Source organism: Camelus dromedarius, chromosome 17, assembly GCF_036321535.1.
Source record: "Camelus dromedarius isolate mCamDro1 chromosome 17, mCamDro1.pat, whole genome shotgun sequence".
NCBI lineage: Eukaryota > Metazoa > Chordata > Mammalia > Artiodactyla > Camelidae > Camelus > Camelus dromedarius.
Window position 1 is genome coordinate 45,806,018 of NC_087452.1, and position 27,359 is coordinate 45,833,376.

The window sequence follows — 27,359 nt, forward strand, 5'->3', positions numbered from 1 at the left end:
ACTTTTAAATAATCATTTGGGGTTGTACTAGTCAGCTACAGACAACAAGGCTGTATAACAAACAGCTCCATGACTTACCATTACAGGCATTTATTTTCACTCTTGGGCCTGTGAATATTCTGTGCTCTCACTGGGCTCAGCTGAGGATCAGGTGGGCTTAGCTTCAGGTATGGGGAGGGTTGATATCTCCTCCATGGTCTCTTCAGCTTCCTTGGACCCAGCTGCTGTTCGGATCTGCTCTGTTCAGGGCAAATGGCAGAAGCTCAAGAACCAAGCCAAACCATGCAAATACATTTACATCTACTGCTAGTGTAACTCCTGCTAATATTTCAGTAACTAAAATAAGTCCTATGGCCAAGTCCAACATTAGTCGGGTGGGGCTGTATACACACACCACCCCAACTCGCCTGGGAATCATTGCAAAGTCTCACAGCAAAGAACATGGGTGTGTAATCCTATCACAGGAGAGTGACACATTGAAAACAAGAATCCAATCTATAATCCACTCTATCCGGTTATTAGAATATAGTTTGTAAACTGTACTTTATATAATTCCATGCAACAAATTTATGAACCAAAAGTGAGAATAAATTTCAGTAAGCTGTATGCATTCCTTTAAGATAAGGAAACACAGTACTAATTAAAAAGTTCTGTATTTCTTAAGCATAATATATGTCTCCTGTGAAGAATGTTTGCTTGCCTTATATGCAAGGCTTTGTCTAAACGAGAAAAAAGAAATTTATTCTGGTTGTAAACTTGTCATTTGGAAAAATTGTTGTGCGGGGCTGACTACTATGAGTGCACTGGTAGGTGGGGCTGGTCCCTAACCCAGTTGGCTGCCAGGCCCTGCCTGCCTTGTGTAGTGGCTGCCAGCCCTCTGTGGGTATGTCTGGGTCCTAGGGTAGCTTGCTGCTGGGGCAGGGAGGCCCAGGGTGGGTGCCAGCCTGCTGGTGGGCTTGTAAGTGTCTGGTGCTAATAGGCTACAGGGAGGAATCCAAAAATGGTGCTTGCCAGCACCAGTGTCCTCGTGGAATAATGAGCTCCCCCAAATGGCTACCACCAGCATCTGTGTCCCCAGAGGGAGTCCCAGTTGCCTTCTGCCTCTCTGGGAGGCTCTCCAAGATCAGCAAATAGGTCTGACCCAGGTCCATTCAAATTATTGCCTCTGTGCTGGGACTCAGAGCATGTGAGATTTTGTCTGCAACCTTTAAAAGTAGAGTCTGGAAAACAGTATGGAGATTCCTCAAAAAACTAAAAATATTTTCCCTGTGATCCAGCAGTCCCATTCCTGGGCATATATCCAGAGGGAATTCTAATTCAAAAAGATACATGCACCCTAATGTTCACAGCAGCACTATTTACAATAGCCAAGACATGGAAACAACCTAAAAATCCATCATCAGATGACTGGATAAAGAAGTTGTAGTATATTTATTCAATGGAATACTACTTGGCCATAAAAAAGAATAAAATAATGCCATTTACAGCAACATGGATGGACCTAGAGATCATCATTCTAAGTGAAGTAAGCCAGAAAGAGAAAGAAAAATACCACGTAATATCACTTATATGTGGAATCTAAAAAAAAAGAAAGACAAATAAACTTATTTAAAAAACAGAAATAGATTCATAGACATAGAAAACAAACTTACAGTACCAGGGAGGAAGCTGGTGGGAAAGGGTAACTTGGGATTTTGAGATTTGCAGATACTAACCAATATATATATATTTATATATATATATATATATATATATATATATATATATATATATATATATATATATATAAAATAGATAAACAACAAGTTTATACTCTATAGCACAGGCAACTCTATTCAATATCTTTTAACTTATAATAAAAAAGAATATGAAAAGGAATATACATGTATATGTATGACTGAAATATGATGCTGTACACCAGAAATTGACACAACACTGTAAACTGATTATACTTCAATTAAAAAAAAAAAGAGTAGAGTCTTTCCCCCTAGCCCTCCAGCCCTCCCTATGCAAGCCCTCTGGTACTCAAAGCCTGACTTTCTGGGGGGTCATCTTCCTGGTGCAGGACCCTGGGCTGGCGAGCCCAAGCTGGGGCTCAGACCCCTTGCTCGTTGGGGAGGACCTCTGCAGCTGTGATTGTCCGGCTGTCTGTGGGCCACCCACTTGGGGATGTGGGTCTTGACTAGACTACATCTTGGCCCTTCCTACACATCTCCTTGTGGTTCCTTCTTTTTATCTTCAGTTGTGGAAAATCCTTTCTGCTAGCCTTCAGGTCATTCTTGTAGACAGTTGCTCTGTAGATAGCTGTAATTTGGCATGTCCATGCGAGGAGATCGGCTCAGGGGCTCCCCTCCTCCACCATCGTGGCCACACCTCCATCCATCACGTTCTTTATACACTACATCACTTGAGCTTTTCCGTCACTTTTATGCAGCGCGACACTGAACAATTACAATAGCTACTTATTATTGAACATCTCCTACTTGCCAAGCATACCAAGAACCCTCATCTACTTCTCACGTCAACTCTGCCAAGAAAGCATTAGTGTTCGTATCTTAAAAATAAGGAAACGAGGCTCAGAGAAGCCGAACACTTAGAAAACCTGGTAAACCTTGTGGACTGGATCAGTCAGATAATATCAGATACAAATTAGTCCTAACTCCAGTGGCTTAACACAATTAAGGTTTAAAAAAATTTTTTTTTTCAGTGGAGGTACTGGGGATTGAACCCAGGACCTTGTGCATGCTAAGCATGTGCTCTATCACTGAGCTATGCTATACCCCACCCCACCCCACCCCCACAACTGAGGTTTATTCTCACTCATGGTTCACATCCCAGTGGGCTTGTGAGGAGCTCTTCTCCATATGATTACTCACAGACCTGGCTGACTGGGGCTTTACCACTGTTTAGCTGCAGCATCTGGACCAAATGGCTTTCTCCATCACCATGGAGACGAACAGAGACCAGGATGGTCACACACTGAACTGAAGAATTTAAGTTTTCAATCCAGAAGTAGCCTGCATCCTTTCCACTCACATCCAGTGTCAGAACTAGTCACATGGCTTTCACTATTACCAGGGGCCTAGGACGTGCAGGGGAATACTTGGTTATCTAGTGAGCGGCAAACATCACAGCTACGTAGACAATCCGAGACCTTCCTGTCTATAAAATAGGTAGTCTGCCCATTAGACCCTAATTCCTTCTGGGTCTGGCGAGAACATTTGTCTTGCAATCTTTTATTTCATTGTTTTAAAGTAACAGTTGTCATTTCTAATTTTTTTTTCCTTTTTAATTCTTTTCTTTCTTTGGATGGAGGGTGTAATTAAGTTTATTTATTTATTTTATTTTAATTTTTTAAATGGAGGCACTGGGGATTGAACCCAGGACCCCATGCATGCTAAGCACGTGCTCTACCACTGAGCTATACCCTCCCCACTAAAGTATCAGCTGTTAAAGGATTCCCTTATAGTAAATGTAGAAAAAACACAGAGGTGGTAGCAGTGTAGAGATAGAGAGCATGGGTCTTAGAACCAGACTTCCTGAGTTTGTATCTTGGCTCTTTTTACATGCTGTGTGCCCTGGGGTGAATTATTCAACCTCTCTGTGTATCAGTTTTGTGCATCTGTTAAAGAGAATAATACTGGTATTAATAATAAAGTCTACGTAATAGGGTTGTCAGGATTAAATGAGTTCATCGAAGCAAAGCATGAGGACAGCGCTTAAGACGGTGAGGGCTCAATAAACCTCGTGCTTATTATCATCGAGCCACTTAGCTTTTCACTGAGAAAAACTGTTTCCCAGCTGTAGGGTCTAACTTCAGCCAGAGATTTTGCAAACGTGTGCCCTGGGTCACAAAGGCAACCACAAGAAAGGGAATAACAGTGCAAACCTCGAACCACTATTGGAAAAACAACTCAAAGGTCACGGTCAGTTGCAAATGGTCGAGCTGCGGGGTCTGCAGTGGCAGATGCAAGGGAGTGTGGGTGCAAAGAACAGAATGTAAAGCAGCCAGATGTTCGCAAGCCACACATGAAATTCAATCTTGATAATCCCTCCTTGTGTATCCTATACACAGTATGTATTTAGACAGGGTTTTGGATATTCATGAATCAGGAAGTAAAACTGGGTGGGGAGGGTATAGCTCAGAGCATGTGGTTAGCATGCCACGAGGTCCTGGGTTCAGTCCCCAGTACCTCCACTTAAATAAGTAAATAAATAAACCTAATTACCTCCCCCCTTATAAAAAAGTAAAATTAGACTAAACACTTAGATTTTAATATGTATGTGTATGCATGACTGGGACACTGTGCTGTGTGCCAGCAACTGACACATTGTAACTGACTGTACTTCAATTATAAAAATAATTTTTAAAAAAGAAAAAAGTTTAGATTTTATTTAACTTACTCTCATTTCACACATATACACACACAAGAAATATGTTCAATCTCTCCTTGGCTCCTGGGGCTAGAGAACATTCTTGAAAAGCCCAGGACTGCTTGAACTTTTATTCCTTCTTTTCCAGAGAGTCTCTGTGGGGATTGTGAGTTCTCAGCGGCTCTGCACGGGATGCACGAGCACAACTTCCTCTTCACTCACTCCACCAGGGGTGTGAGACTGAAAACCACCTACCAGGAGTTTGCCCCACCTGCCAGGGCAGCTATCTTCCAGCTGCCAGCATCTCCCGGATGCACCCAACCCGCTTTCATTTCAACCTTGAGAACTCATCCAAACCTCTGTGAGGAGGAAATCTCGTTCAGGTGTATCAACAACTCTGGAGAATTCACCTTCAAAGTAAATGCATTTCTGTTTGAATTCAAGTTTTCTTCTCTAAATCGAGAGCTCTCCTGAAGCCCATGTGTTTGCCAGCTCACTCTGCCACGGAGATAAGAAAAACACTTGCGCCTCTGAATGCGCTTTAAAATTTACTTTTAAAAAGTAAGTTAATTTTGAAATAAGACATTCAAATCTCCTTCCATGTACATGATTTAACAAAAGTAATGAACAGTTAATAGTAATTTCTATGAGTATAAGAGCCTTAATGCAGTTCTCTTCTATTTTCTTCTATTCATCTTTATGTCTGTTAAATAAAAGAGATTTATTTCATACTCTACACATAATTATGGTTTTGTGCCTCTGCGTTAGTACTAGGGAATGCCTTGTTCCTTCTCTGCTTGAAAAGAAGGTTTTATAATTTCAGAGAAGTAAATAAGCATCTGAAAGGCAGAGCCTATAAGCAGAGATTAGACCGTAGACACTGACCCAATATTGTTGACTTTAAGATTTACAGGGGAATTCATAATGCTCAGGGTAGGCAGCAAGAAACAGCCCTGAGAGGGCTCAGTAAGTTTAAGAGGCTTTTGACTCTACAGACCAGGATAAATGTAAGGACTGTAGTCAATGAATATTTATGCCCCTCTCAACCAGTTATAGTACATTTTCACCAAGTCAATGGCACGTTTACTTATTCTAGTTTTGTTTGGGTCCAGGTTGAGCTATTTACTTTCCAGACAATAGCCAATAGCCTATAAATATGAACCCTTTCTCCCTTCCTTCCTTCCTTCCTTCTCTTCCTTCTCTTTCTTTTCTTTTTCTTCCTTCCTTCTCTTCCTTTTTCTTTCTTCCTTTCACATTGGGCCCCCTTGTTTTTCTTATGCTGGTAGTTCCAGGTTGAGCTCTTTACTTTCCAAACAATAGCCTATAAAAATGAAGTCTGTTTTCTCTGTCTTTGGGTTCTGTGGGTCAGAAGTTCTGGCTCAGCTTCCCTGGATCCTCTGCTCAGGGTCTCATGAGTCTGCGGTCCAGGTGTCAGTGGGCTGCAGTCTCACTTGGAGGCTCAGTGGGGAAGAATCTGCTTCCAAGCTCACTCAGGTGTTGGCAGAATTCATTCCTTTGAGACTGTGGGATTGAGGGCCCTGGCTTCTTGCCGGCTGGAGGCTGGAGGCTGGAGACGACTCTCAGCCTGTGGATGGGTTTCCTGAGTGGCAACTTACTTGAACCGTGTCTTGAGCGGGTCTGCTGGCAACACAGAGTCTTATATAACATCATATAATCACAGAAATGACAGCCCATGGCCATTGCAGGTTCTGTTGCTTAAAAACAGTCTGCGGAGGGGGTTACACAGGGCATGACCACCAGGGGTTGGGGACTATGACTGTCCACCTGGACCCTGTCCTCCGCAGTGTTCATGTCCCCGCACTCTCCTCTAATCTGTGACAGTCACTCGGTCCTCTTGGCCTTTGCATCCTTGACACTTTTGAAGACTACTGAGTTGCTCTTTGATTGATTTGCATACTTTTAACTGTTATTATTTTAAGTTATTAAAATATTTTTCTCAGAAAATTGTGGGCACATCCGTCCTGTTTACCCTCCCTGCAAACATTACACTATTGAAGAGTCACGTGTCTCTTGTATCTGTCCCTTTGTTTTCGTTTCCTGAGAGACTGTGGAGAAGAGACATTGCCAGCACAAGAGACCACATCAAGGAGTCATGGGTTAGGTGCCAAAGGTTGTGAGCCTAGAAGAATGATAACATCTTTGGTAGAAATCAGAACATTACGGGGAAAATTCTGCCTTGGGTAGTGTTGTGAGCATTTATGGGTTCCCCTCAGGGAAACCTCCCTGACTCTCAGGGTGTGTGATTCAGGTGGAGAGAACTGCACCCCCAGCTCCAGCTGCTAAACCTGTCAGAGCCCTGGGTCACAGTCCCTGGCTCAGGGATTGGCTTGTGACCCAATCAGAGCCACCCAGATACTGAGAGGCAATGCCTCTGAGGGCGTTTGAGGAAGAGACAGGCATCCTACGCTATGAGGTGCCTCATGGGATTTATATCCCTGGAACCCTGGCATGCATTCTATGTGTGTTTCTTAATATTAGGTTTTGCTAAGAGACAGAGACCTCAAATTTACAATCATTTAAACAACATAGAAATGCATTTTTTTCCTACATGATTGAAGTCCGAGGTAAGCAAGTCAGGGCTGTGTGGTGGCTCCAAGGTCGTCTGAGAGTGGTGTCTTTGTCTCTTGCTCTGTCGTCCTTGATAACATGGCTTTACTGATGGTCCCAGACGGCTGCCTGAGCTTCCAGGCTGTAGGGAGGAGGAGGGGCTGAAGAGGGATCCTCCAAGGACACTTTCTGGAAATTGCTTATGACACTTCTACTTGTATCTCATTGGCCAGAACTTAAGTCACACTACTATGCTTAACTGCAATAGAGGCATGGAAATTATCTCGGGAGGCTGTGTGCCCAGCTGCAGGTTAGAGGTTTCATTACAAGGGCATAAAGAGAGGACAGCTATGGGAGGACAACGTGCTTTCTCTGCTTTTCTCCCCACCAAAGGAGAGCCTGACTGAGAACAGAGCCTGTCCTGAAGGAGCAGCATTGAAAGATGAAAATAAATCAATCTTGTCCCAATGGTGACATTGAACCTCTGGATCAAGCTGCACCTGAAGCCAAACTACCCCTGCTACTTAAGCTGATAACCAACCTTCCTTCTTCCCTTCCTTCCTTCCTCCCTTTCTCCCTCCCTTCCTTCTCATTCTTCTTTTTTTTTTTTTTTAAACTGAAAAATGTTTGATTGGTACAGAAAGGATTCTCCCAAAGAGCATATGAGATCATCTCTATTCTTTTGTCCTCTCAAGTTCTCCATTCCCCTCTCAGTTGCTCAGAATGGCAACTGAGCTTTCCCTCGGATCTCCTAAGGGCCAAATAATATATCTCCATGCTCTATTTCCTTTCAGTCTAAAGGAGAGGGAACTGTTTGTGTCTCTTAGAACCTGCCTTTTGGGATTTGATTAAAGATTTAAAAATACGTTGGCTTGTAAATCTCTACTAAAACTCATAAGCTGGAATTCTCAGCTCTACCTATTCTCGGTATATTTATTTAATCTGTAGCAAATGCTTCTTGGAATTCTGCTCTTCAGTGAAAACTCCGTCAGATCGCTTGGCTGCACAACCACCTCCTCTTTCTTGGTTATGATTTTTATTAACGTTAACCGTATCTGTGGGAATTAGAGCTTCACGGTTTTCTTTCTTTTGATCCCCGAACCCTACCATAATAGATATCATTTTAAGAGATTCCAAACAGTTGGTCAGCAGTTCAGCTTTATTTTTATTTTAAGTAACTTTGCTATTTGTATCAATTTGCCCAGCCTGTCCTCTTGGCATCTTCCCCCACCCCCACCCCCGCCCCGGGTCTCTCCTTTGAAGCAAAAGATACAAAGCATTAGATTTGGAGGTTTTCCTGTCAGATTCTGAAAGCATAGCTTGCACTTAAATTATTATGCGTCTCTGTACCTACTTACATCCGCAAAGTGATTAGAAGTGTCTACCAACTGCAATCCTCAGGCTCTGAAATTGGGCTTTTTGAATTTAAATGATACCGCAGCACCATATGGCGGAGGAGAAAGGAGTGCTCAGTTTCTGATCTCACGGAGAGTTGCTCTCAAGCAAGGGAAATTGCCGTCACAGGCCTGGTTTCACCGGCTCTCCGAGGCCTCGCATCACCTGCGCGAGCGCCCAGGACTCTCCGAGGCCACGGCCAGGACGGTTGCTACGGATCACACGGACGAGGGAGCCCGCCCGAGGCCACCCCCGCCCACCTTCCCCCCACCGGCGCTGATGCGGCCCTGAGGCCAGGTTCCAGAAGCGCGAGAACTCTAGGTGCCCTTCACTTACACGTCTTTAAAAAAGGGTTTAACCTGCGGCAGAGCCACATTCAGAGCATCATTCGTTTCCCCGAGGGCGTGACAGGCGCCGGCTACCCGCCCGGTGCAATTATACCTGGGAGCACCGCGGAGACCCCTAAAGCTTCAGAAGCACAAGGTCGAATTCTGCAAAGTCCAGGTGTGCAGGGTGGGAAGACGGGGATGCTGCTAATTTATGACCAGGGGGACTCTCCTCTGTGAGTCTGTCACAAATCAATGCAACTCTGGGAGCTACACATCCTCTTTAGGATTATAAACGGGATCCGGACGTTTTCGAGTCTCTGCCACCGTAGTGACTGAGGATCCTCTCCCTCGCGCCCGATGTTGTGGGAACACCTTACTCCTAATGAGACGGCAAACTTCTACTACCTTCCTCTCAAATCGGTGTTAGGACAGTTCAGGCCACGCCAGGGCCGGGGACCTCTCTTGTCTAGCTTGGATATGAATGAAGCAAGGTCCTCTCACCCACTGGTGGCACATATCGCCCCTTGTTTTCCAGACCCTCTCTCTACCTGCCCTCTGCTCCTGGTGGCTGGCTGAAGTGACATCCACGGGGTCCCTGCCCTCCAGCTTCTAGTTGGGGTCCAGCGGCGCGCATAGGCAGGGAGGTCGGGGTGTTTTTTTCCCTGGCATCCTGACATTGCTCCTGCCAGGGGGCCCTCTCCTCTCTGATCTCTGTAACTTCCCTTACTCTCTGCCCCTTCAGTCTCTGCACCTCCTCCCTGCTGTCCCAATACTACGCTATCCATTGTGGTTTCCCTAGTCCTGCCCACACTTTTATAAGGAATCCACTTTTTAAAAAAACTGAAGTACCATCAGTTACAGTGTGTCAATTTCTGGTGTTTAGCACAATGTCCTAGTCTTGCATATACATACATACAAGAATCCACCTCTCTAACGCTCCTCAAATTTCTCCATTTCAGCATGGAAGCCTATGTGTTAAAACAGCATTTAATGAAAAAGAATCTGAAAAAAATATATATATATATCTGAGTATGTATGTATCACTTTGCTAACATAACACTGTAAATCAATGGTACTTCAATAAAAAAATTAAAAAGAAAAAAAAAGCCCAGCATTGTCCCGATTTGCCCATTTTCCCTTCTGCCTCTTTCACATGTCCTGACTCTTAACAGTCTTCCCTTTCTTTTCTTTTTCTTTTTTCCAATTTCTCTTATTTAAATTGAGGTATAGTCAGTTTACAATGTTGTGTCAATTTCTGGTGTACAGCACAGTGCTTCAGTCATACATGAATATACATATATTCATTTTCATATTCTTTTCACCATAAGCTACAATATATTGAATATATTTCCCTGTGCTATACAGTATAAACTTGTTTATGTATTTTATATATATTAGTCAGTATCTGCAAATTTCAAACTCCCACTTTATCCCTTCACACCCTCTTCACACCTTACTTCCCTGGTAACCATAAGTTTGTTTTCTATGTCTGTGAGTCTGTTTCTGTTTTGCAAATAAGTTCATTTATCTTTTTTTTTTTTTTCAGATTCCACACATAAGCGGTATCACATGGCGTTTTTCTTTCTCTTTCTGGCTTACTTCACTTAGAATGACAATCTCCAGGTCCATCCATGTTGCTGCAAATGGCATTATTTCATTATTTTTTATTGCTGAGTAGTATTCCACTGTATAAATATACCACAACTTCTTTATCCTGTCATCTGTCGATGGACATTTAGGTTGTTTCCATGTCTTGGCTATTGTAAATAGTGCTGCTATACACACTGGGGTCAGGTGTCTTTTTAACTTAAGGTTTCCTCTGGATATATGCCCAGGAGTGGGGATTGCTGGGTCATATGCTAAGCCTAATTTTAGTTTTTTGAGGAATCTCTGCACTGTTTTCCACAATGGCTACATGAAACTGCATTCCCATCAGCAGTGGAGGAGGGTTCCCTTTTTGCCACACCCACTCCAGCATGTATCATTTGTGGACTTTTGAATGTTGGCCGTTCTGTAACAGTCTTTCAGGTGTCTGTAAAAGACCACAATCTTGGCTTGTACTTATGTACTTTGTACGGGTTTGCCCTGCCTCGTTTCCAGAAGGGTGTGACGCTGTGCCTGTTTGCTGGTTTTGCCCCAGTGCCAACTTGTCTCTGCCCTCTGAAAATGCCCTGTACCTTGAGGTCACCCACACAACCTTTTACAAATGGGGGGAATCTTCAAATGTGAAGACCATCTTCAAAAATAGATTTTATTGAAGTCAGTCCTTTAAAATAGAGTTTGATTGAAACATTTTTTGGCATGGATATAACCTCAGAAATATAATACGCAATTGCCTGGTGACATTGAAGTATCTACTATTTTGGTTAGCACAGATTTCACTTGGATTCTTTTGAGATAATTGTCTTCTTATATAAGATGGCAATTTCTTTTCTTAGGTACCCATCGCTGTATTGGAAAAAAAATGCCAGTGAGAAAAAATGCCAATGTACTTCAACTTGTGATAAAAAATAATCCAAATATGGCTGCTAATTTCTAGACTATTCAAAATCAGGATTCAAGACCAAAGTAGACACTACTTAATTTTTAGTATAAGAGAAGTACATGGTGCCTTTAAATAGTGGTCAAATTGTTTTGAAACCTAGGTATTCTGATGATGGATTTGGGCAAGGACTTTTACCCAAGTGGAAAAAGGAGATGTAGCAGATGCTCTAAATGCCCCCTCACCTCCCCCTGGCCCCCAACAGATGTCACCTGCTGCTTCTGCAGAGAATGCCTTTTTTTGCAAAGCAGTTTCCCCTCTCCTGCATCTCTCTGCCAGGGTGAAGAGGATGCCCACGTGCTTGAGACGCATGCCTCAGGAGCAACCCTCAACCATGAAGGGACAGGAGTTAGAGGATAAAGAGCCACATTTCTTCATCTTTTGGGAGAAGAGACAATTCCGAGATGCGCTCTAGGCAGCCGATCATGGACCCAGTAGGACTGAGACCCTGCTGCCCTCGGCAGCAACCTGCTAATCAGCACACCCTTCGTTGTATTCCTCCCTTTCCTGTCTTACTTCCCTACTCTCTCTGTGCTTCCTGTGACCGTCTCCCAAATAAGCTACATGTACGCCAATTCTTGTCTCGGGGACTGGCTTTTGGGAGAACACCATTAGGAGACTCCAAAAGGACAGTGAGAGGTGAGAACTACAGGACAGATCAGGCCGTTCCTAGCTTCAAGAGAACAGTGTCTTTCTCGGGGACGTAGAAAACAAACTTATGGTTATGGGGGGTAAACGGGTGGGAAGGGATAAATTGGGAGTTCGAGATTTGCAGATACTAACTACTGTATATAAAATAGATAAAAAAACAAGGTCTTACTGTACAGCACAGGAAATGATACTCAATATCTTGTAGTAACCTATAATGAAAAAGAATATGAAAACAAATATATGTATGTATATATATATGACTGGGACATTCTGCTGGACACCAGAAATTGACACATTGTAACTGACTGTACTTCAATTAAAAAAAGAGAGACTAGTGTCTTTTATGTTCTTCTCAATCACCCCTGTCTTTAGACTGCAAACGACTGAGAACACTAGCTGTTACTTATCAACTCTATAAATCTCTACAGTCTATGCACGTGATGAAGGAGGACCTGATAAATATTTGATAATAGTGACAACTCTAAGATTATGCCACTTCGGGTAGCCAATACCATACATAGTCAAAGGTATCATTATTGCAAAAGAACAAATATAGCTCTACCTTTTTTTGTTTTTAATTCAAAGGTAAGTGTGGTTAGCTCCCTCTTAGACATTTCTAGAAGCTAAAAGAATACAATGTCTTTCTCAGATGAATCCCATTAGGGGATAAGTTTATACAACTGTGTTCCATGCAAATGGAGTTTCTTCTCAGATAGCTTGTCAGTTTTTCACATTTTTTTGACTCACGTCAAGAGCCTAGGAGGAGTGGTTGCAAGACCTCTGCACGGTTCCTTTGACAGCAGCGCAGTCTCACCAAATGCACGTGGCGGGTATTTACTTACATGCACAGCCTGGTCTTAACATTTAGAACTGGCTGGAGACCTTTATAAACCTTTTTGGAAGGAGCCCAATCCAAACATAATAAATGGCAGAGAATTCAGTGGAGAAAATAACCATCAAACAAGAATTAGGTGCATAATTTAACTAAGCAACTTCCCCAATTGTGACCTTTATTCTTTGACTTATTATCCACCCACCATTCAGTGAGAGGAATAATGTTTTCAGCATATTGCTTTAGGAACTTTTCCCATAAATAACTCACTAGCATTCATCACATAGTAGAACAGTGAAAAGTCACACCAGGGTAATACCAGACAATTTCTTCATCTCGCTAATGTTAATGAAATTGAATAGGCTTGCTCCAAAATTCATTGAGAATCATTATTCACTGTCCTAGAAGGCACTTAATCATAGCCAGTTGCCCAAAGATTACATTACACACCTCGGAGGGAGGAAAGTTATGGTATAAAAAGAATCTTCCAGGCTGTACACAGTAGGACAAAATATGTGATTATGGCTCCTGGAAACCCAAGCAAGTCAGCTTCAGTTTTAAGCTTCAAGCTTCATTTTAAAACATCAAGCTAGAAGGCAGCATATCTTAGTGAAACACGGTGAAGTGCTCTTTCAGATTCTCACACATTTCATCCTTCAAACCGTATCCTTTCTTCATCCCAACCACAGTTAGGCATCCCTTGCAAATAAGCTAATGGTATAGCAGCAGTAAGTGCCGAGACAACCCCAATTATCTCTTAATCACGCACAGCAGGCTTCCCATGTGTGTGCCCCCTTCTGAGGACGCTTTACGAGAAACAAAGAAAGCCAAGCAAAGCAGTTAGAGATCCCACGCAGGCTTCTTGATGGCAGGTTCACTCTGAAACGCTGTGGGGCAAGACACAGACAGCAGTAACCATCACCAGTAAGAGCTTGCCCAGATCAAGAAAATAACCGGACCGGGTCAGATGATTCTATTCGCACGGAAGGACTTGGACTAGGAACCAAAGCGGGTGGAGATGATCGGACGCGCAAATCAATGGTTTTACAAGGAGCTCTAGCCCTCGACAGGTGGAGAAGGAGATTTCAGGCACCTCATCTCAGCCTGTGCCCCTCAGGGTGGTTTTGTATCTCTTTGGAGAGAGAATCAACAGCTCCTTGTTATGGTGAGATCATATATTCATTCAGTGGGGGAAATGGTCTTAAGACCAGAAATATGTCAGACAACTCCATTTCATCCTCAGGGAAGATTAATGTGATTGGGAAAAGCCTATCAATTAATTAGTCAATAGAATTTATGGTGGGGGGAGGGTATAGTTCAGTGGTAGAGCATGTACTTGGCATGCATGAGGTCCTGGGTTCAATCTCCAGTACCTCCCCACAAAACGAACAAAAAACCCACAAAGAAGCAAAAAAAAAAAAAAAAAAAATCCAAACAAAGAAGCAAAAAAAAAAAAGTTTATGGCATGACTCTTAGTTGCCAGCACCATCCAAAGGCAGGTGAATACAAACTTTGCACGAACTCTGTGCTTTTTTCACACGTTCAGTGAGAGAGCTGCTGTAGGGAAGGCAGTCCCAGACTCTCTGGATGCTGTGAACACGAAAATGCACTGACTAAGGGGGATAATAATTACTCTGTGTGTATAAGTCTCTTGCCAGATAATAAAGGATGTTCAAAAGTTTTCTTTCCTTTGATTCATACACCACGACCCGTGAAATGAACAGGGAAGCATATTAACCCCTTTCAACAAAGAAGAAAGTCTCATGCTCAATCGTCGTGAAATTTGCAAGAGCTGTGGGAATTTAAGGACCCAGCACACAGCCGTGATTACACTTACCGCAGGAGGAGGTTGCGAGAGTGGACAGGCAGGGGTTTCTGGAACCAGGCCTTTGAGAAAGTTCCATGAGCCCACTAATTCGCCCCACCCGAACCTTCCAGCCTTGCTCCATCCTCCGTTCCTACGGCACATTTTCAGTCTTTACTTCAGCTGCTCAGACTGCTCCTCTCCCTTTGTTCGTTCTCTCTTCTGCTTTGTCAGTGGTCTCAAGCCCGGCTTTACAGCAGGGTCACCTGCTGAGTTTCTTATTAATTCGGTTCCTTGGGCTCCACCACAGACCAGCTGAATCAGAAATCCCTGATGCAGTCCACTACCAGAGCTGCTTTTGCTGTTTGGAAACCAGGGACTGGATTTTGGACTCCTCTGGGGCATTTGCTTTGTCTTTTTTAATTTTTTAACTTTTATTTACTTTTTGGGAGGGGGGTCATTATCTATATATCTATATATACATATATATGTGTGTGTATATATATATGTATATATTTATACAGAGGTACTGGGGATTGAACCCAGGACCTCATGAATGCTAAGCACATGCTCTACCACTGACCTATACCCTCCTCCCTCCATCTTTAAAATTTTTATGACCCAGTCTGATACAGTAATATTCCAGTCAAGAATTGGAATATTTGGAATAAAGTTAATTGGTGAACCTAAGGGAAAGTGAACCTAGGTGTGTGTTTGATTATCTTTGCAAATTTTCTGTGAGTTTGGCATTTTTCAATACAAAAAATTGGAGGAAGAAAAGATATAACTAGTTGAATAATCACTAACAAATTTGGAAAGAGTTAAAAAAAAAAAGAAACCAAAGTGAATTGTGCTTCAATACTAAACTCACTAATTTTTTATCAAATGAGTGAATGATCTGACCTCCAACCTTTTATTTTTTATTTAGGAGCAACTATTAAAAGCAAGAACTATCAAATGGAGAATTCGTTACCAGGAAGATCTCAGAAAGGGGAGCACTGGAGACTAAAAAGGAGCTTTTCTTCTCTGTTGCATTGTTGGAACTTGCAACCAATTCTTCTCCAAAAATGTCCCCTATTCTATATCATCCTCTAACTAGAAACCTATTTCTTCTTTTATTTCCAGTTAACCCCCCATTTGTCTGTACAATAGACCGGGATCAACCAGAGCAGCAACAAGAGGTCAGGCCAAGAAAGATACTGGCTGGTTATGGTGTTCCTTTCTGGTTAGCCTCAGAGCCCACAGTCCCTTTCTGCAGAGTCCTTTCCACATGAGGCATCATGCTTTGTACCATGCACCACCACCATCCAGGCTCACCTGATTGGAGTAGCAATGGGAGCCAGGTTGAAAGATGGCCAAAGGTCAGCACAGTTCCAGGTGGCCTGGATCTTTCCTGGTTCATGGCTGGCTTCCTTGAGGATGTTGGCGTATGACACACATGCACAGACACACAGCCAGAGGAGGGCTGCGTGGAGACAGAGAGGTAACAAGAGACGGCTCTCAGTGTGGGAGCCGTCATGGGAAGAGAAGACTCACTTGACAGCGGCCGCAGCAGTAGAAGCAAAAGCGGAAAATTATTTGTCACATTCTTGGTTTCAAGGGACAAAAACCCAACCTGAACTTGTAGGCAAAAGGGGGGAATTGATTGGCTAACACAGCCATGAAGACTGGGGATGTGGTTAGGTAGGATGAGAAGCAAGAACTGATCCCAACCAGAAATTACTGTCTTTGTCTCGTACGCTTGTTTCCCTCTGAGTGTGGGCTTTATTCTTGCTAATTGTCGACAGGCATCTCAATGCAGGGAGAGAGTACATGGCCTCCTGCAACACTGAAATATTTTAGGGAAAGTCTCTGACTGGTCCTGCTTGGGTCACATAACCATCACTGGACAAATCAGAGTCGCCAGGAGGGCTGGGTACTGTGGTTGACAGTCCCCATGGTTTGCACAGGAGAGAAGGAAACAGACCAAGAGAAAGACAGTTAATTTCCCCAAAGAAAAGAGAGAAACTGGGTAAAATAAATCATTGACACCCACTCTAGTAGCCATATGGCAGAATGTTAGAGAAGGAATCAGTGGACACCTATTTCTGAGCACATAAGCACTTAAGATTTTGTTGTGTCATCAGAGCAGGTGCTGATCTCCAAGGGCTACACTTTGCACATGTATCAGGCAGCTATTACTGTAATAAACCGTATAACAAACATGCCAAAGATCTCAGCGGCTTATCACAACATCTATTATTCATTCAGGGGTTGGGGGGGCAGCAGGGATGACTGTGCCTTGGGCTTAGATTCCGCTCCGCTCTGTGCATCAAATGCTATCTGGGGCATGCTTTTTTCATAATGAAGGGCAAAAGCCCAAGTGATCAAGCCAAACTCTGTAAGTAAGATTTGGAAGTGTCTCTGCCTCTACTTGCATCATCTCCACCAGCATTCCGTTATCCACGCCCATCATCAGTGGGCCAGAGGAGTTCCAGAGAGGTGAGGAAGAGAAAGTGATACTTGCTGCATAGTAAGAAAATCTACCATTATCCCGAAAGACATTGAATGACATTCTAGGAGGTCTGCTGAAATTGTGTCTTATGTTTTCTTGTTTTTCTATGTATTTATTTAGTGAATGTGCATCTCAGTTCAGAAATCCAAGTGTGCATGAACTACAACTTTATTTCCTCCAATGCAACTTCATTGTATTTTGAACCCCCATTAAGCTGAGTGGCTGAAACTTGACCTCCTTTAATTCAGAACTGTCTCCATCTTTTTTCACGATTGTAGCTAAATCCTGGGGGTTTATGTGTTATCAAAACACATCTGGTGGGGGAGGCTATAGCTCAAGTGGTGGGGCACATGCTTAGCATGCATGAGGTCCCATGTTCAATCCCCAGTACCTCCTCTAAAAATAAATAAACAAATAAATCGAATTACCGCCCCCCCCAAACCACACAAAACCCAAAAACCCACATCTGGAGAGCATCTGGTCTTTGAGTCATTCCTGCACAAACACCCACTGAAATGTTCATCATTCTTCTGTCTCAGAAATGAATCCCTTTTGGAAACTATAGTTTGTTTTCTATGTCTGTGAGTCTGTCTCTGTTTTGTAAATAAGTTCATTGGTGTCATTTTTTAAAGATTCTATGCATAAGTGATATCATTTGATACTTGATTTTCTTTGTCTGACCTAGCTCACTTAGTATGATAATCTCTAGATCCATCCACATTGCTGCAAATGGCATTATTTCATTCTTTTTATGGCTGAGTAGTATTCCACGGTGTGTGTGTGTGCGCATGTATACATGTGGTATACATACATATATGTATATGTATATCACAATTTATTTATCCAGTCATCTGTCAATGGAAATTTAGGTTGCTTCCACGTCTTGGCTATTATAAGCAGGGCTGCTATGAACATGGAAGTGTATGAATCTTTTCAAATTAGAGTTTTCATCTTTTCCGGATATATGCCCAGAAGTGGGATTTCTGGATCATATGGTAAGTCTATTTTTAGTTTTTTAATGAATCTCCATACTGTTTTCCATAGTTGCTGCACCAAATTACATTCTCACCAACAGTGGAACAGTGGAGGAGGGTTCTCTTTTCTTCACACTCTCCGAGGGATAAATAAGGAGTTTGGGATTGGCAGATACACACTACTATATACAGAATAGATAAACAACGAAATCCTACTGTGTAGCACAGGGAAATATATTCAATAGCTTGTTATAACCTATAATGAAAAAGAACATTATATGAATAACTGAAACACTTAGCTGCACACCAGAAACTAACACAACATTGTAAATCAACTCTACTTCAAGAAAAATTTTAAAAAAAGACGCCAATCCCTGCAAATGACCGCTGAGATGTCATGCCTGCGGTTTGCTACTCTGTTTTGCTGCGTGAGAATCATTCAGCTGCTTCTGTGCTACGGTGGGCTTTGTGAGGCCAGGAATGACCACAGCTCTGCCTGCCTAGACGCATGTGACTCTCCCAGGTCTCCGCCTGGGGCAGGGCCCGCAGGGATTGCAGCCCGGGTGGCGCTGCTACAACGCCAGGCAGCTCCGTTCACACAGGCAACAGAGATCAGGTATCCATCCCTTGGTCCTGCAAAGCTATCTCAAGTCTGCTGCCTGCTGGGGCCCCTGACTAGGAAAAAGCCACAATCTTGAGGTCTTGGCTGTTTTCTAAATATTTAATTTGTCCCCCCGATTTCTCCCTTTCAGCCAACCGAGAAGAATTGTCCAAGCCTAAGGAAACCCCAATCTACTCAGTGACCTCCTCCCATCTCAACCCTGTTCTCGACCTTGGAGTTCCTCTGTCTCTGCTGAGGATGGTCTGTCCTCTCATCCCTCAAAACAAGGCCCAGGACTTTGGAAACCCACAGCAGGAAAAGGACATTATTTCGGCTCTCCACAGGGGCGTGTCCCTGCCTTAAGGCTATGAGTTCAAAACCGACTGTTTGGAGAGAAAAGGATGTAAATAAAGAAATGAACCACTGGGGAGAAAAAATCTTAAATACATGACCTTTACTAGACTTACAAACTGAGATGCGTTGATCGTGCATCAATCAATTCTTTGAAGTCTGAAGGAGATACAAATCCAACAACGTACTTTCCTAAGTCATATCTGTCTGGCTTTAAATGGATTTTTGGTATTTCTATTCAAATAGGGATTTATGTGACATGGTGGAGAAGCCGCAACATTTCTAGTTAAACAGTAAATCCATTTACATTATGAAAATAAGGTTCAAGAGGAAGTAGAAAGCTGTCTAGAATCCCCACTATTTTCCCTACAGGCTGGCAAGGGTGGCTATTCCTTTGCAGAATGATGCAAAATGCTGACCTAAATCATTCCTCATTTTTCATCCCAATTGCCCAACTTGCTACCACACACCTTCTGTGGGGTCACAGAGTGTTTACATATTTTGGTATTTTTTTTTTTAAAGATGATATTCCTTGGTGAACTCTTTAGGAGATGTTTGGTCAACCAGTGAGACTGCAACTCCCCGTGTTCCCAGGGATGACCACGAGGTTCTCCGGCCACCAGGGTTACTCCGTGTGAGCCCGTGTCTGGCTCTGACCACCTGGACCAGAGCTGGATATCAGCTCTGAACTTGCCAGTCTCCTGGGGCCTTGGGGCTGAGCCGGCAAGGCAGGAGAAACAAAGCTAGTTTGAGGAAAGGATGCAGAAGACGCCTTTGCTGACCATGTCCCGTGAGTTTCATCACTGCCAGGCCCCTTCTCTCCTGAGACCCTGTGTCTTGTTCCTCTAGGCCTTTGAGACTCTGCGTCATCTCATGACAAAGCCCCCTCCTTTGTGAGCTGGAGCTCATCTGATTGTGTTTCTCTTGTTTGCAACTAAAGAACTTTAACCAGCACACTTTTCCTTTTGCTGAGCTCAGTTAAACCGAAACCTTATTTATATCAACAGAGGACTTAATTAAGCTGAGTGGGTGTGGGCATCAGGAAGAACCTGGACCATCACGGGTAGCTGATCCTAGTTTCTTTAAAGGAAAAGGGAACACAGCAGTGGCTGCACAATGAGTCGCAAAGCCCCAATCTATAACCCTGTGCTCATCAAACTGCCAGGGTGAAGTGCCGGTGGCTCATATGAGAGCAGGATGGGAAACGGTTATGCCCTGAGTTAATGAACACTGTGAACAAAGGACGGGGGCCTTTTACAGCCTGCGCGGAGCAGCTGGGTGTTTAGAGGTGGAGGGAATACACAAGAGCAACGTTTTCACTTCAAACCTAGGAGGTTTTTGTGATGCTTATTGTTTTAGACTACCAGACTGCCTGTTTTCTTGTATTGATGTATTGACTTGGTTAAAAAAAAAAAAATCGTAAGAAAAAAGTTCGATCACACATTTCTAGCCATCTGCTTCTGGTGACTAAGCTGGGGGTTGCAGGATGCCAAGGAAGGATGTACTATCTTTTGTCAACCGAGGCTAAAATAAAAATCACAGATCAAAAATCGGAACTTAGGGGAGGAACATCCGGATTTCTCAGATAAGTCAACGCAGAGGCAAACTGAAGACCTCTCTTAAATTCTGGAGAAATCTAACTTTTGGGAGGGGTGAGTTTTGTCTGCTTGGTAGGAGATGAACTCAGCTTGATGGAGGTGGAAGGAAGTGACTGGGGGGCCCGGATCCAAGCTCTCTCTCATATCATGGGAGAGAATTTCCTCTTCCTCCGGGTCGCCTCTGCTAGAGGATAAAAATAAAAATGAGTCTATGTGAGTCCCCTAGAAATTTTGCCTGATTTAATTTGTCGAGGATTCCATTTCAAGGTCCCAGTTCCCTGGTGTAAGCCCCAGGAAAACGCTTACCCTGAAAAGAGCTGTATTCCACGGGCGCATCTCACATCATCGGCCAACAAGAGTGTCTAGCAGTTAGCTTTTTATAGAGCGGGGAAACAATTTCTCTTTTGAACCACATTTCTGGTCCTTTAAATTAATGGAGCTTATTTTTCTTGAGGACGTTCTTGGAGTGTGCCAGCCGAGCATTTATTCTTCATTCTTCAGCTTCAGAATTGATTTAATTTCTAATTCCACTATGTCTGCCCTTGGCCCTTGACCTCCCTTCTTGCTGTTAAATTGAGCTCTCTGTAATTGCTGTGGACACAACATACCCCAGACAAAATTGGAAGAAGGTCGTGTTTGTTGTTGGCTCCTTTTCACCTCCCCCAGCAGCACGACTCCCTTGCCACCTCTGATGCACACAAAGCCACTCATGTGGCCTGGGTCATCCATCCTAGATAGACCCAACTTTCTCCATAGTGGCAGAAACCCCACTTCTGTACTTAACGATGAGCAAAACCACATTCACTTATTTTTGTTAGTTTAAAACATATGATTATTGAACATATGCTGTGTAGGCATGAAGCTACAAAAGCTAATGCCATGTGGTCTCTGTTTTCAAAGAGTTCACAGTCTAGGCAAGATAGATGCAAACAAAGGTGCATATAGCAAAGCAAGCAACTATCGGAATAATGCTTAAGTCAAATAAGAGAAATGTGACATAATAAAAATGGACGAAGGCCCTTGAGAATTAGAAGGGAAAGCAGAATTGGAAGCAAGAGAAGATTCAGGAAGGATTCAGGTTATCTGAATCAAATTTATTCCAGAAAAAGTGTGAGGTAGCAGATTTTCAGACTGAGGGAACCTGTATTTCTTTATCTTAAAGGGGAAAAATAAGAATGCATTCTTGGACACGAGGGTCTACCCTAGACCAGGACCCAAAGATGGTGACTGAAAAACATTTGAAATCTGGTTGACCCAGGAAGATCTGGGGTATCTGGTCACTGTATCCATATTTCTTAAGAGATTGGGAGATTGGATTATAACCTGAAGTGTAAAATGTTGATCATTTCTTCTTATAAAAAGAGTATGCAATGAGATGGATATCGATTTTGAAGTCAGAACCGGAGAAAACTGGAATTGAGGTGAACCACGTGGCGTATGTATTGATCTGCTTTGGCTTAGCAGCTCATCCTTTGCAATATGGGTTTCCATAAAGAAAGATAGTAATATGATAGGTTTCTTCAAAAGTCTATTATGAAAATAGAAAATGTTTTCTTCTTCTTGGGTGGATTTAGCTTGATCCTGCCAAATCTGTCAGGACATTACTTCATATACTGTCCTTACTGAAGTGTCTGATCGATGCATTACGGTGTTAGCGGGTAATGGGACAGGGGTGGGTGGGGGTGGCCTTAGAAAAGCGCCGGAGGTCAAAGCGGTGACTGTTCATCTTTTAAATTCACATGCAAATGTGCCGTCAAGGAAGACCCCTCAGAAAAATGTGAAATCTCCTAAATTATGGTATTTAAGTGCTATAGTTACCCGCGTTGTTTGGGACATGGAATCCGATTAAGATTAGTTTGTAGGTTTCAGCTACTGTCATAGAAAGACCCCAAATAACAGTGGCTTAAATAAGGTGGGCGTTTCAGTGGAAGCAGCACAGGGCTGAGAGGGCAGCTCCCTGGGTCAGGAACCTGGATTTCTTTCCTCTTCCTTCATATTCTGTGAACTCCATGTCTTTATCAACAACTGGGGAGTGAGGACACCTCCTTTTCCTTGTGAGGGAGAGAGGAAGTGATGCATTCAGCCGGGTCACACCGACTTCTGTTGTCAATCCTGGGATCCCTTTAAAATAGTGGGTCATATAAACTGCTCAATTCTGTCTTGAAATGTAGAGCCTCTTTCTTTATTTCCCTTTGGCTGGAAGTATTCTTTTTTTCACTGGACATGTCTCGTGTCTGTTTTGACACAAAAGTGTGATTCTTGAGGGGAAAAGGGTACCAAGAGGGAATTCTGTTGGTGAATGCACGGGAGGGAGCCCTCCATGGATTTTAACCTGGAAGCTTCTCTCCCAAACACTCTGCCTTGCGTGAATATGCAAAAGATGGATTCTGCCTTGAAACTCCAAGGCAGTAGAGGGGTAGACATCTCCAGCCTCCTGTGTCTGGGGGAATGACTCAACGGACAGGCAGTGCTGTGGCCCAAGGTCACAAGACCCCTGACCTTCCAGCTCAGCATTTCTAGCCGGCTGATTCCAGTCCACACTTTCTAGATGGGCTAATGGCTGTGCCTTCTACTTGAAAGGCTCTCCCTGGACTCCAGCCTGGAAGGAGATTCAAACTTTCTTCCCTTCCAGGCTGCTGGGGGCCCAGCAGGCTGGCATCTAACGTAAGATAGCTGCTGGAGGCTGGGGCTTGTCTGGGTAGTTCTGATGACCCAGTGCACCATCAGAGAGGTATTTGCATTAGGTGATTTGCCTGTAGGGAGAGAGTTTATAACCAGGAAGAGAACAATCCTGTGGAATCAGCTCTGTAGCTCCCTGGATTGGGAGCCCTTGGGAACACGTTTCTCAGTCTGATAAAGATAAAGGCGGCAGCAGTGAGGTGGTTCTCAAAGTGTGGATGCTGAACTAGCTGGGGAAAGTTGTTGAAAACATGCATGCTTGGGTTCCACTTAGACCCTCTGAATCAGAATCTCTGATGGGCAGGCCTAGGAACCTGCACCCCAGGTGATGCCGACTGCATCCTCGCTGCTCAAAGTGGAGTCCAGGCCTAGCCTCACCTGGGGGCTGGTAAGAAATGGAGACTCTCAGGCCTCACCCCAGATCTCCTGAATCAGACTCTGCATTTTAACAAGTTCTTTTTGCACAGTAAATTTGAGAAGTGCTGATCTAACGGTTTGAGAACCATTGTGTGCAAAGCATTCTTTTCCTGACAGATCTGAGCTGTCCAGGTGAAGCAGCCCGGTGCACGGAGGCCCTCCGATGGGGAGCCCGGTGGTTCTGGTGCCGTGAAGCCTCTAGGGAAGGTGGTATTAGTCTGCCGTCTCCAGGGCTGGCGTCTCTAAGCGCTCCTGCAGGCAGCGTGGACATCCTCACGGACACGGTCAGCGCTGCTGCGGCGGGTGGGGGCACGTCCTCAAATGGCTTACCGGGTGGCAGACACCCGGAAGCGGGGAGAGGAGGGCTGGGGCAGAGGAGGCAAGGATGGCGGGCACCGCGTGGTGATGGAAGTGGAGCCCTCGGTGGGAACGCTCGTGGGGCAGCCGGGCTGATTCCCAGAAGGAACTGGGCGAGACTGTGGGGCTTGGAGAGCTGACAGTCTGCGTGAGATCGCTGTGCGCAGGCCTGCAAGAGCACGCTCAGAGGCTGGCAAGGCTGAGGGAGAGCAGATCGCATTACAGTTTGTTTTACCAAAGAAATGCGATTAGAGGAAGCATTTATGTGCCTCAGTGGTTCTCAGCCAGGGCCTATTTCTAGAGCCCCAGAGGGCATTTGGCAGTGCCTGGAGACACTGACGTCTGGTGGGTGGAGGCCAGGGTAGGCTGTTACTAAACATCACCGATACGTTGGGCAGCCTTGCTAACAAAGGCTCATCTGGACCAAAATGACAGTAGTGCCCAGGCTGAGAAACTCAGAATCGTATCCCAAAGATGGACTGACAAAAAAGCCAGCATTCCCTGTCAACTTTGCATCCATCATTGGTGATATTTAAAGACTCACCATCCAGGGTTAAGCTGGCAAAGCGGAAACCCTTTCGGCTGGCCAGAGGGTTGACTTCTGAGTTGACAACAGCATCACTGCAAATGGACTAACTACTTTTTTCCAGTACCCTGGCAGATATTGACATTAAGCTGATCAATCTCTAATAGCCAGAGGGGTCTTCAGGCCTTTTACAAATACCGAGCCCTGTATTTGTCCTGTTTCCTCACTCTTTTTCTCTTCTGTACTCTCAGGTGCGAAAAGTAATGACAAGTGACTCAGCAGTAACGCCACCAGTTCCTGCCGAGCACTGGGGCTGGCGCTATCAGGGCCCCGCACTCGGAATACTCCTGTTTTATTGTGCTCGGGGCCTCCAGGCTAGAGGCAGGGAGGAAGCGATTACTCATCACACACTGGCACTTCCTCCTCATATCTGATCAGTTCTGAGCTTAAAAAACAAATTACATATACATCAAAATGCCATCTTTGGAATAACCAGTTATTAGGTTTTTTTATTCCTGTCATCAGTGGGCCACAATGAGAATACACACACACACACACACACACGGAGAAATGTGTTTCTAGGAAGTCAAATTTCTGGGCCAGGGAAAGAAGACACTTTCTAGGGAGGGCGAATGACCTCATTAAAAAATCAACCAAGACATGCGAAAGTAAAAATAAAATGTATTTTGTTCGTTTTATGGAAAGAGGACTATAAAGGTTAAAGAAGAGACCTGCATCGGAGTTTAGATCAGACAGACTTTCATGCGCACCCTGGCTCTGCAGCAGACTAGCTGGGTGACTACGGGCTTGTTTCTCATTCTGCTCCCATTTTGGTTAAAGAGGGTCACTGCTGTTTACTAACTCTAGGACAGTGCATTGGTTAGCTATTGCTGTGTGATATGAGCCTCAAAATCTCAGTGGCATAATACAACACATCTTTGTTTAGGTCCTGGGTCCATGGAGCACAGGGGTCAGCTGGGAGTTGGCTACTCTGGGTTGGAGTGGTTTTGTTCTCCGAGAGCTTCATTTTCCTCGGGGGATCAGGGGGCTGCCTGAGAACGTGTTTCCCTGTTTCAAATCTCTGCTTGCATCTCAGCTCCTGACACCTGATTGGCCAAAGCTGGTCACATGACTGAGGCCAAGGCCAAGGGGAGGGGAAGGACACCCTGCCCAGTGGGGACCAAAGAAAGTTGTACAGGCAAACTCCACATCTTTGGAGCAGGAAGCCTACACTTCCCAGGAAAGTCAGGGGGAGGGAGTGAACACTTCTGAATAATAATCTAATCTACCGATGTTGTTAAAGTGATTGCGTGAATTTATGTCCTTGGAGCACCTGGCAGAAGGGCTGGCACTGAAGTGTTTAATAAATGTTGGTTCCTTTCTCCTCCTCCAAACTCTGATTTTACCATGAAGCATGGGGAACATAAACTTAATTTCAGAGATACAGTAACTATTTTAAAATACACTTGAATTCTGTATTACGATCAGCTGGGAGAGAAGGAATAAAAGGAAAGCAAAGAGGTATTGAGGAAAATAATGAAACGGGCAGAAGAAGAATGAGGGGAAAAACAATACCTCCTCAAATTTTGAGGCAGGGGATAAAAAATTGCAGAAGTACAGCCACAGAACAGAGGAACTAAAAAGGAGGAGGAGGAGAAAAATGACTGAGCAGGAGAATCACCGTGAAATCTGGGGAGCTTTTCCTTTTTTCTTTTCAGTATGTATTTTTTTTTCTGTTTTCTTTTTTTAAAAATTCTTATGCTTTATTGAAGCACAGTTGATTATAATGTTAGTTTCAGGTGTACAGCAAAGCTATTCAGTTATACGTATACATACATATACATATATTTGTCAGATTCTGGGGAACTTTTTCAAAATATGTACACCTTTCTTCCCTCCCCTCTCTCCCAAATTCTGAACTGCATATTTTCTACATGGATTGGGCTGGGAACGGAGAGGAACACTCATAGCTTTATCACCTGTCTCAAGGTTTTATGAAAGACTACTTAGCACTTTAACCACTGTTTACAAGGTCTTTGAGCACTCTTTATCCTTGATACTTCAGAAGCTCTAATCTTATGTGGCCATTGTTTCAACCTGTCAAATGAACAGTCATTTTCTGGGACTGTGGTGTGAGGGAGAGAGAAATAATACCATGGGATCAAGTGAAATTGACTTGGGTTTTTCCACTGTCATGACTTGGTCCATACAGAGTAAAGAATATTCTCAGCATAACCCATCCGATCATGAATGATTTCATATCACCCAACTGCTCAGCATTCTGTGGTAGGAAAAAAACTGTGTAGGAATTTATTTTCCAGAGGACAATAGAGCCTTCAATATAATACTCTGCACACAAGTACCTTCTAGAAGAAGAGAAGAAATGCTTCGGTCAAATTTGACTTGATTAACAAGGAACAAAAGGAACCCCCATTAGGATGAAAGGTGCTCATCTTTAACCAGGCTCTCCTTGTAAGGAGCAGTGCTAAATTATTTTTGCTGCATCACATGCTTAGAGAAGCAAAGACAAGCAAATTTCAGCCCACTTTTATTTTCCATGTTGAAACTTGTTTGCCTCTTGCCTAAGCCCTCTTGCTTTATGGTCACCCTGCCAATAGCCAACACACAGAAGGTGCTTAGAAATTGGGGTAAGGTCAGGAAAAGGCCATTTCTGAAATTACAATTAGCAAAAAAATCTGACTTGTCGTGGACAGCAGCAGACACATGGAGAAGTCACCTCCACAAACAGTTCTTTAGAAAAAAAAGAAAGCTTGTACTGCTTGAAGAAATGATAGTGTTTAAAAAAATTATCCAGGGTTTCATATCACGAAGATAGGCTTGGAATATACAAATGTAGAACAAACAAA

The 27,359-nt window shown here is 43.7% G+C and overlaps 1 long non-coding RNA gene across 1 annotated transcript in view; it reads right to left on the reverse strand.

Moving 5' to 3' along the window:
• LOC116158175 (uncharacterized) overlaps window positions 1–27,359 on the reverse strand; it is a 36,403-nt gene continuing 9,044 nt past the window's right edge. The window contains exon 3 of the long non-coding RNA XR_010384725.1: window positions 1–239. This is a non-coding gene — a long non-coding RNA (uncharacterized LOC116158175). The remainder of the gene's footprint in view (window positions 240–27,359) is intronic.